This window comes from Megalops cyprinoides, chromosome 5 (assembly GCF_013368585.1).
Source record: "Megalops cyprinoides isolate fMegCyp1 chromosome 5, fMegCyp1.pri, whole genome shotgun sequence".
NCBI classification, from domain to species: domain Eukaryota; kingdom Metazoa; phylum Chordata; class Actinopteri; order Elopiformes; family Megalopidae; genus Megalops; species Megalops cyprinoides.
The window spans coordinates 498,352-510,836 of record NC_050587.1 but is presented as its reverse complement, the minus strand read 5'-3'; positions in this window follow the sequence as shown (position 1 = coordinate 510,836).

The following is a 12,485-nucleotide window of genomic DNA, read 5'->3' as shown; positions in this document are numbered from 1 at the left end:
TTTCCTGTGAGAGGGGGGGGAAATGTTATGTTCGCCATTGCCATGGCAATGCAGTGTTCTCTGGTTTACGTATGACGTTGCACGCAATGTCAGTCAGGTTTGTTAGTTGTGTGAGTGATTAAATGGAGGACACTCCAACTTGAACTCTCTGTGCCCGAGTCGTTCTTTACATAACACAACCACCGTCAAAAAGAATAACTCCAAAGCTATAAAGCTAGTAAATTTACTGAACAGCTTTAAACTCATCAACATTGTAATATTCTAGACTTAATAACAATAGGGTTAAACATTAATAATGTTTCAGTAGTCAAATCACCTATTTCTAACCATCACTGTGTATTTTTATGTCAACCTAATCTTAACAAAGACTAAAAGGGAATTTATGGTTCAAAAGAGATTCCTCGATGGCAAGGCTGAAGCGCAGTTTGCATACAGCTACGACTGCTCTTTTCAATAACATGGTTAAATACCCTGCCATTCCCAAAAAAGCATTTATCCTACTGTTGTCTCCCCTCTACGCCATATACCAACCCTCACCTTCTGCTCTCCTTGTCGCTACCTTCAGCGACACTTCTAGATCTAGATCAAATTCAACCCTTAATTTTATTATTAAGATATTTCCAATTTCAAAATATTCCCATGCATGCACTTCTATATTTGAATTATGACTCCAAACCCATGCAGGTTCTTGTCTTTCGTTTTCAAGTGCCCAATTGCTCAGCTGAGTTAACACATATGACAGACAACACAACAAAGTCTCCTCATTCATTCTTCAATCATACCCATTCATACAATTGCCGGCACACTCATACGCTACTTTTGGCCAATATTACTCTTATTCTTTGCTCTTTATTTTTATTTGCCCGTTTTTTTTTGTCTTTTGTTTTTTACTCTTTACTTCTTTTTACTCTTTACTTCTTTTTACTCTTTATTCTCTTTACTCTTTACTTCTTTTTACTCTTTACTTCTTTTTACTCTTTATTCTCTTTACTCTTTACTTCTTTTTACTCTTTACTTCTTTTTACTCTTTATTCTCTTTAACACTTCATGCACACACACAATGCCTGCCCATTCAGACCTCTCCCTCTGATATATTTCACTTTTACCCCACTCTGATACACTTCCTTACACAGGGAAAGACAACACCACGTCCTGATACACTTCCTTACACAGGGAAAGACAATGTCACATCCTGATACACCTCCCTTACACAGGGAAAGGCTGTCACATCCTGATACACCTCCCTTACACAGAGAAGGCAGTTACCATAACACAGAGAGAGAGCGATATCCACAGGACTTCACACCAAAACACCCTTCAGAGTACCCCAAAACAGTTGCCAAAATTTGTATTGCTCACATAGAACACCAACCCCTTTGAGTTCACATAGAACACCAACTCCTTTTAGTTCACATAGAACACCAACTCCTTTGAGTTCACATAGAACACCAACTCCTCTGATCATTTTAACAACTGCACCAGTGCACCCTTCTACCGTTCTATCCCTTACTTTTGCCTGAGATGCCTCAATAACAAATAAACCAAACCCCCTACAAAGGCAACACAGGCAATAAACCAACACACTGTTTTTTCTGTTAGCTCCCACTCAAGCATGCCTTCTCACATACCCTTTCACCACGCTACTCATGCACACAATATTACATCAGACTCTTTTCACCAGTTTTTAACAATTTACAAATTTAGTTTTAAATTTCTCTTAATATACATTTAGGTCACCAGTTTTTAACAATTTAACAGATTTAGTTTTTAACTTCTCTTACCATAAAAGTAGGTTTTCTTTTGCTTCAGGTTCTTTTGAGGAGAGGCGAGCACTGCCTTGGCCTGGGTGGAGACACTGCTCTCGGATACAACAAACTAGCAGACTTTGGAAGAAAGCGCTGCTTACTTTTTATTTGCGGCCGCTGTTGCACCGAGAATCAGCACGTCCATCCAGGCGTTCGGCCGCCCCGAGCCTGTCCCTTCGTGGTCGCCAATTAATGTGGTGGATATCCCCCTGGTCTGGGCCAAATGGACAGAGGGTCTTCCTCCACATTTTGATGCCTTCCAGAAAATAATAAGTCCTCACAGAGTCTGATGTAATCATGGTTGTTTGGTTTATTGCATATGGTGATCAATCACATACAGTAAACCGGGTTGGTCCGCGGAGCAACAGGTGTATATGCGATGTGTATACATTCACAAACACTCCCCAATCACTCCCCCTCCCCTCCGCCTACATCCATCCTTTATGCCTTTTCTCACTCCTCCTATCCCAGACCACAACTTCCAACTCCTCCCAGGCTCCTCCTTCAAGATCATCCCATTTTCCATTTTAATACAGAGTTCATTTTATTTTTAAGCATATATATGCCTGGAATATCACCATTATTTGTATTTATTTAAGGGTCAAATAACTCAGTTAGCCAGACAAAATTAGACACCACATTCTAATTTTAGCTTTGAGGAAACAGCGATTTAACTACAGCAAATGCTAACTGAAAACTATGAGAAGCTTAATAACGCTAATGAAAACATATAATGATCCATGTAACGTAACACCCGCGCTACATAGCATAAAAATAAGTTACGTGCGAAAATAATCATCTATTGACCGCTGCATCTTTGGAACACGATAACAGCTAAATGATTTGTTCAGCGCGTTTCATCATCGCGCACTGAAATAAGGAACGGGGGGAGCTCCGACTACTGTTGACCTATAACAAATATAACGGGTCTTACACCTGTTTTACCCTACAGTAGTATCTAAAGATATAACATAAAAATGCCAACATACTTGGTTTTGAGAAGTCCTATCCAAACCATACATAATTACACCAAGGACACTGCAATGGCTTCAACCATTTACCAGACATGTATCTATAGGCCCATGTATTAAGACAAGCAAACACACAAACCTGAATTTGATCAGTTTTGTATTTTTCAGCGATAGGAATACGTGTGTAACACATTATCATTCAAGAACTTTATTTGGGCTGTGCAAAACAACAGTTGAACATATATTATTTTCTCATTCTTTGGAATAAAACAACTGTATTTTAAGAAAAACAATATATATAAAAACTACATTTGATGGACTCTGATAAGCTTCTTGAATCCCTCATTTTCAACAGTGATAATGAGAAGCATGTCTTTTGCAATGCTATATGCAATTGCATCGTGATGTCTTTGTGTCGTTTTTTTTTTTTTTTTTTGACTGTGCTGGAAAATGCTGATACGATCGTTTGCTGCTGGGTAGTCACCGTGGGTACTGGCCTCCCACCAAGCACCAGACGTCCATAGACGTTGTTTTTTTGGGCTAAATCTGGTCGGCCCGTCATTGCCTTTATTCAGCCCCAAAATAGTAGTTGAAAATTAGACCATGATGGAGGTCTGTTTCGGACCACATATAGCCGTAATACAGCCATGAAAATAAGATCGCATTGCAGCAAGTGGGGAATTATATCTCGATGAAAACGTGTGTTGTGTTGTATACACACTGTTTCGTACACTTCTCGAAAAAGAATATACATTTCTTTTTACATTTCGTCATGCATGTCTCGAAAAAGGATATACATTTCTTTTTGCATTTCCTTGTGCGTTTCTTTTTACATTTCTTCATGCATTTCTTTTAACATTTCTTCAGGCATTTCCTCGTCTTTTTACATTTCCTTATGCATTTCTCCTCTTTTTACATTTCTTCATGCATTTCCTCATCTTTTTACATTTCTTCATGCATGTTTTCGTCATTTTACATTTCTTCATGCATATCTTTTTACATTTCTTCATGCGTTTCTTTTTTACATTTCCTTATGCATTTCGTCCTCATTATGAGGACGCTAGAGACGCTTCCCAGATAGCATGTGTGGCAGAGCTGAAGTGAGTAGCTCGTATGATCCCTCTGTACAGCCTGTGGGGTAGCGGGTAGCAGGTAGCCGAGCGGTTGCAGCGGCTACATCACTCCCTGAAAGCTGGTTAACTAGGGTTGTTGCGTTTAGCTCAACTGGCAGCGACGCTGGCCATAAGGGGTTGGCAGTGGGAACTCAGATTCGAAACTCGCTCGCTGACCCACATTCACCCGTTACACAAGGATACGTTGGCCCGATGTTGGAACAACGGCCTGATAAACGTTGATTACTGACTTTGGGTCAACGTCATTTTGGGTAACTAAACGTTGTCTCTACGTTGGACATACGTCACAATCCAACCAGCCAGCCTATTTCTGGTTAGCAAAAGGTTGGCTTATAACTAATTGCCGACGTCTTTTAGTTTTGTTTTCCATTTGATGGATAGAAAATATTGTAGACTATGCAAATCAGTAATGAACAGGTCATGTCATGTTATGTGCAATAGCGAATTTTTCAAGACATACCTATTCGTGAGCTGTAAGGTCTGTACCAACATAATAGGGCTATGCTATAACAAGAGGAAATTATTGCTGATAATTTATTCATTGCTAAACATATCTTAACCAACTGAGACAGATAGGCTACAAGTTGTTATTGATATCATCAATATTTATTGGGGTGTACAAATAAATGAATAGATGAATAAATAAATAAATAAATAGAGAGAGAGAGAGAAATATCAACAGTAATGTCTTCAGGGACCGGATCCTAGTTCCTGGGAAAATACAAAAATAAGTTAGATCAATGTATAAGCTATAGGCTACATATTCAACGACCAATGGAAAAAGACTTGCATGTAGGCTGTTTGCCATGTGTGCTCGCATTTCTTTACCCTACTTACTCGGAATCGCTCAAACTGAAATACATAAAATTACATAATAATATTACATTTTACAAAAAAAATTACACGTTATTCGCTCGCTGCAAGTGAAATCATTCCTTTCATAACCCACATTTCCTCTGATGTTAGGTAGTTCAGGCCACACGGATTCACAAAACATTGCATTAGCTACCTACTTTAGGCATTTTTGTTATAAATGGATTGAAAATATGACTGCAAAAATATGACTACTGTGGTAGAAAAAGGCAGGAACATCCCCTTTAGGATCAACAGAAAATTGACTCGGTGTGGTGCACTGGACACCATGGTTTCTGCAACTTCGGGAAAGGGAAGCAGTTACGTTCTTTCCATATCTTAGAGTTCAGTGCTGTGAACTCGTTTATGTAGTCAACGTTAGTTTATGCAACAATGAGCATAATGAGGTACCGAAAAGTATCGTTTTGGTACCGGCACTGAATTCTAGGTACCGGTATCGGCACAGATACCGAAAAATTTGGTCTAAATGATCAGTTTGTTATTAAGCAGCTTGATGAGTTCATAACAAGCTGATCATTTGAATCACCTGTGTTGGAGCAGGGAGAGATCTAAAACATGCAGGACAAGGGGTCCTCCAGGAGAGGTTTGGGAAACGCTGCAATTCGCTCATGTCACTTGGCCGTCATTTTGAATATTTTGTGCGCGAAAACGAGGCTGAGGTTGTAGGAACAAGGAAGTTCGTTAACTTTCAACACCAAAAGGCAATTTATAACATATTAAAAACACAACGCAAGATACCACCCGTTACATTGGTGCCGTGACCCGGATCACTGGCTAAAGCACAGCTTGGCCGCCAGTGGTCGCTGAGGAGTCAGAGGAGGTCAAAGGGGGGTGAGTGTAGCAGAGCTGAAGTGATTAGCTCGTGTGAGTCCTGCGTAAAGCCTTAGGTAGCGGGTAGCAGGTAGCCAGTGGTTGCAGCGGCTATGTCACTCCCCCTGACACCTGGTTAAGTAGCGTTGTCGCCGACAGGCTAACGGCAATTTGCCTTTAGCTCAACTGGCAACAACGCTGGCTTTAAGGGGTTGACAGCGAGCAGTAAGAACCTCAGTTCGAATCTCGCTCGCTCGCCGACCCACGTAACATCATATTAAATACAACGCAAGATACCACCCGTTACATAAGCATAATGAAGATAATAAAGATGAGCATTGAACACATTAAAACACAATGTAATGTTACATAAAACATAGGCCTACATCATATTTCATGTCTTCTGAAGTTAGCTCTTCACGCTACCAGTATTTTGACAGTTAGCGCACCGATTGTTTACTTACCTTCTATATCAGTGATGTAGCCCTCTATCCAGTTGCTGTAACCTTTCAATAATATTGATCTTGGGATATGATTCCCTTCTTCAGCCCACTTCTCAACATCAGTCATTGTGAATGATGGTAGAGACTCAAGGCTCGTTGTCCATCTTTACGTTGTTGACACTGAAACTGTACGTTTACATTGTACTCCATGCAAATGTACCAGAACGTGATGTCACAGCTACCACCTCTGCCTCGTTCTCACTGCAGCGTGACATGAGCGAACAGAGCAATGCAGGGGGAACATCCTGACAAATCGGATACCACCATTAGATCCGGGCATTCTGGGATCTTCGGTTTAGAAAATGGTTGGCTCTGAGAAAACCCAGCTAGGTTTGCTAGTATAAGACACAGTAGCAAATAGATGGGAATCCCGGCTCTTTTTAGCGAGCCGGATCATTTTGGCTCAACTCAGTAAGAGCCGGCTTTTTCGGCTCCCAAACGGCTCTTCATTTAGTACCACTTCTGGCTTTTATAATTCAGCCAAATTTAGCAATATTTTGACCTATGATTGGTATGTGTGCTTGTATATCACTTAAATTATTCAATGTAATTATACTAAACCTTATAATTTCCAGAATACCATTATTTTACATTAAGTTTGGTATAAAAACATTAATGTGAAAACATCGAACACTGTTACACGTGTATTGAACATTTTATTTATATTGCATGTTGTAAATTAGCGTTTCACTACACTAAACAGGTCCTCGTGCATGTGTAACGGGTGGTCTCTTGCGTTGTGTTTTAATGTGATGTTACGTGGGTCGGCGAGCGAGCGAGTTTCGAACCGAGGTTCTTACTGCTCAACTGCCAACCCCTTAAAGCCAGCGTCGTTGCCAGTTGAGCTAAAGGCAAATTGCCGTTAGCCTGTCGGCAACAACGCTACTTAGCCAGGTCTCAGAGGGAGTGACGTAGCCGCTGCAACCACTCGGCTACCTGCTACCCGCTACCTAAGGCTTTACGCAGGACTCACACGAGCTAATCACTTCAGCTCCGCTACACATGGTACGGTGGTATGGTATGGTACAATTCTAACATTCAGTGCATGGAGTACCTGTGGCCAAGTAGTGTGGCGAAAAGATCATCCTATTATTCTGTCTTGTATTAATTTAAAAAAGAAAAAGAAAACAGCTCTCAGACAGGAGCCGGCTCCCATCGTTCATGTAAAGGAGCCGGCTCATAGAGCCCACTCGTTCGTAACCGACACATCACTAGTAGCAAAGATGATGACAGTTGGTAGTTAGCTAGCTAACAAACAACCGTAATCATTATAAGTTAGCTGCTATAGCGATAGCTGAGAGCAATGATTAGCCACACTCTAGCTAGCAAGACTGGAGACCGGCCCTTTGCAGATACCCCTGATATAGGCTGTGGGTTTTATAGGGTGTTTCTTGCTATGAATCCACATCTTCATGCTTCGGTTGTCAGTCCTTTTTCTGTGCTGCCCAGCTAAGGCGAAGATATCTATCTTCGTCAGCCCTTGTCTGACTAACAAACCTGACAACCGAAACACGAAGATGTGGGTCCTTAGCAAGAAACACCCTATAATACCCATAGCCAGGGTATCTGCAAAGGGCCAGTTTGGCTTTTGCCCTTGGGTGCTAACGTTAGCTAGGTTAGCTAGCGAACGTTAGCACCCACTGGCGCCAAACTTTGTTTTTCATAATTCATTGAAGAATTGTAACTTAACTTATCAACTGCAGCCATTTCCTCTTCTCTTTCTCATTGCAAGTAAAGCGGTAGAATGACAATTGAATAGTTTTTTTTGTACTCAGATTTATTCAAACAACAAGGGACACATTTTTCTCCACCCAAATCAACATGGCTGCCATATGATGGCACTTGTCTTTGCTGATTGGGCACTCACAAGTGCTGTACCTCACTGACTGACCCTCAATATGCACCTATATTGAAAACAATTTAACCCTAACCCTAACAATTCTAAAAGACATTGCCAGTGCTGTGTTTATATTAGACAAACGATACTTCTGTAGCTAGCCGGGGGGTGGCAGATCATTATACGTCAACTAGCCTAACTTCACTAACCCTCCAAAACCTGGCTGGTACATATTTAGTTTTTCATCTTAATTTACATCCAAAGTTATAGCAGTCCTCTACGTTTTTGTTTTTTTTAGAAATACCTCAGCCAGAACATGGCATGGCATCATCTTTAGGTGTCAACCAGCTAGCTAGCTTACTGCTAACTTCTAACTCACCTCAACCTCGTAAATCTTCTTTTTCATGGGTGTCTGGACTCTACCCTTTATTATACCACCTGGACAGCTATACCAATCACTCATTAAGAGGACTACGTTTGGTTCATTTAAAAAGGACTATATCTGAAAACACCCTTAAAGTGGACCAACAGAAAAGGGACTCAGTTCTTTTTGCATTCACATTTTGAGTTCATTTGAAAGAGGACTCAGTTCTCTTTCTGGCCCACTTCAGCTCTGATGGGGCCTCAGTCCTCTTGCTGTTCACACTATAGTTCCTTTGGAGCTCTCATACCTTTACTGCTTTGGATTATGAGTAGCTTTCACTTGGAACAAGATGGTTGTTGCTATACTTATAATTCCAACGATTATGAAAACAAGATAATCAAGATAAAACGATTATTGTGCCGCATTATTTATTGAAATGTGTGTGTGTGTGTGTGTGTGTGTATATATATATATATATATATATATATATATATATATATATATATATATATATATAATTTAATATTTATCAGTTTTTTTACATTTACATTTACATTTTTTAAATTTGTTTTTCAGTTGGATTATATTTGTCATATATAACGTAATTTTATGCTATGTGGCACGCGTGTTACATGACATGGTTCGTTATGTTTTCATTAGCGTTATTGAGCTTCTCATAGTTTTCAGTTAGCATCTGTTATATTTTTAACGTTAAATCGCTGTTTCCTTAAAGCTAAAATTAGCTAGAATATTTCCAGTCTTGTGTTCTAATCGCACCGATTTTCGCATACGTGCTAAATGGCAAATCAGACCGATGTGACCATATGCACGAAAAGGTTAAAGTAATAATGAGTAATTAGTTAAGTGTTAACTTAAGAGTGTTAAATAATCGTGATCTCAATATTGACCAAAATAATTGTGATTATGACTTTTGCCATAATTGACCAGCTCTAGTTCCGTCTATATGTTTTTACGAGCGTCCCAGTGCAATAGCATGTGATCTGTCTATGGCAAGCCTAGAGGGCTAAAGTACAATGGTAAAAGGTGAAACGAACCTGGTGTGCTTTGTGTTCGCAATGCACAGGTTAAGCGAACTGCAACGCGGATGTGGCGGATGTCCCCCGGGTCTGGGCCAGATGGACCGAGGGTGCTCCTTCACACTTTGGTGTCTCTTGGAAAAATTCAATTCAATTCAATTCATTTTTATTTGTATAGCGCTTTTTACAACACAAAGTTGTCACAAAGCAGCTTTACATTGTTCCCAGGCCTGAGACCCCCTGAGAGCAAGCCTAAGGCAACAGTGGCAAGGAAAAACTCCCTATCAGGAAGAAACCTTGAGCAGAACCGGGCTCAGAGCAGGGGCCCATCTGCTTCTGGCTGGCACTGGGCAGATAGAGTTAAAGACAAGTTATGCAATGTACTTTAAGACATTTACGATTGTTAGACAATAGTAGTTAACAGCAGAGTGATTATAAGAATGTCTCCTAGGATGTCCGGTTCTTGGAACGCAGTTGGCTTTGATGGGCAGGGCAGCAAGGTAGCAGGACTGGAAAACGGGATGAGACGCTTGGGCTACAGGGATAGGAAGCAAACAGAAAACAGTGGTTAGTGGATGATAAGAATGGCAGGGATGTAGAACAGAGAGGCAGGAGAGGAGGGGCAGTGAAAAAGGTGCCAGTGTGCAACAAGAAAAAACCCTGGCAGGCTAACATTATGGCAGCATACCTAGGGGACGGGAGGCAAGGGAGCGGCATAATCATGAGGGCGACCCTAAGACAGTCAACCCCAAGCACACCCCCAACACCCTCTCTGACACCCCTTGCCCTGCATCCCTCTTTTATGCTGTTTTCCCAACTCCTCCTTTGCTGTGACTTAATTCTCTAACTCCTCCCAGGCCCCTCCTCCGAGATCACCTCATCTCAAGTAATACACCATTATTTTTTACCTGGAAAGTCCCAAAAACCCTATGGCCATTGATCGTATATTAATTTTAAAGCATATCACTTTTGGAAATTCCCATTATTTCCAGGCCTGCACCTGGATGATTTTTTAAAATAATTAAATAATACAGCAGGCCCGTCCTATCTCTTACGCTTATCCATGTCTGGAGTTTCCCATTATTTCCAGGCCCTTGCTTGAATAATTTTTAAAAAGGGCTAAATAACTTCAAGGGCTGGTCTGGCCATGCTGCACTTCTCCAAGGTCATCCATTCTGATACCAACCATCTTGGAATAACTCCCAGATGCCTGCAGCCTTGAGTCCCCCTGGCCTTGCTTAAATTTATAAAATCATACTAAAACCACACACAGAAAATCCCAGTGTATTATTAATAGTGCTTAATATTTTTCAGTAGTTGTGCTTGCATTAGTAGTGCTCAAAAATATATAAAAAATATATTCCAGTTGTGCTTGTGTTTCAAAACATACTTCAGTAGTGCTCATATTAGTAACAGTGCTCAAAACCTACATAGTACTCAAAGAGTAGTGTTCATAAAACATTTCTCCACCACACGGACCTGAAGCGAACCAAATTGAGACCACCTCCCAAGGTGGTCTCAGTTCGGTTCATTTCAGAGGGGTCTGAGTTCGTTTGGAGTGTTCACATATGCACAGAAAATGCTAACTAATTGCTAACTAATTGAGTTTGTTTTGAGGCTCTAAAGGGACCAGGTGTGAAAACACCCTAAGTTCACTCAACCTCGGATAAGATGAGTCTGAATTGTGCACGTTTGCGGCAAACTTTAAAAGCCATCATCAGTTGAACAGTGAAAATGTGATAAATGATGAATTCTGATAGAGAGAACCCACGTGCAACGTTTTTCACAGCAACAGAGCAAGAAGTATACCAAGCATACCGAGCATACCAAGACTACGGCAAATATTCTTGAAGAGAAGTAATACGACAACAGCAGCAAAGGAAAGGGAGATGGCATGGCAAAAAATTGCTGACAGATTTAATGCATAAGATTATCAAGTTGTGTAAGTTAGGTATGTTGCATTCAACATTTAAAGTAACTTTTGAGAATTTGGATGAATTTTGCCTGCATTGTACACTATAATACTGAATGCAGATAACCCTGGTGGTGTGAAACGCACTTGGCAGCAGGTAAAGTTCAAGTACAAAAACATAATTCAATCAGGTAATATTTTGCTTTATAGCTAATTTGTTTTCTTAATTGTAAATGTAGGCCTAGGCATTATAGTTTTACATATATTATTGAGTTTCACTTTGTAGCCAACAGGAAGAAGGTGGAGGCCCATAAAATGGGTGGAGGGCCCCCACCACCACTTTTCCCTCCAGCTGAAGAGCTGGCAGTCAGCCAGATTGCAGAAAGGCCGTTTATGGATGGCATTCCGGGGGTAGCTCATCAGGACGATGAGACTCTCTCAGCATTTACAGAGAGGCCTATGGAGGTATACCTTAAATCCTGAGAGGAGTAACTTCCAATTATTTGGTCACAGATTAAAATCTTGCTTGTCATTGTCCTGTCAGATCATGGCTGGCTGTTCCCCTTCCCCTGTGGAGGAATCCCCATTCAACTCCAGAGAACATCTTAGCACAGTAAGAATAGCTTTTCATATGTATCTTTATCAGCCATATGTCTAACTGAAATCATAAAATGAGAAGAACACTATAACTTCCTCTAACAAAATGTTGTCTCTCTTCCCAGATGCTGGTAAAAGATCTATATAAAGTCCATCTGGAGAAGCAAATAAAAAATGTGACCTCCACATGGACCACATACAACTTAAAATAAAAAAAAAAACAAAAAACTTGTAAATGGAATACTAGAGCACAAGTTAAAGGTGGGTTTATAAAATGATTTTATTTTTCCATTGGTGTGTATGGTGTTAATAAATTAAAGCATGTCCTTTCATTTTTATTTGCAGGACATAAAGAGGAAATGAGAAACCAGCTGACAAACTGCTGTATTCATTGAGCATGCATGAAAAAATACAAAGTCACAAAGTTTTAGTTGGTCTTGTTGGTCACAATAATCCTGCCCCCAGCCCCTGTAAGCGGTTCTTGGTTCTAGACCAGCAAAGTGTTGGTGCCGCTCTCGAACCAGTTTTCCTGGCCAAGGACCAGTTCTTTGGCTGTCGAAACACAAAGAACTGGTTCGAGATTAGGCACCGGCTCCAAACCGGCCCTCAAAATGCCTTGGTGGAAAAGGGGCAAGAGCTCATC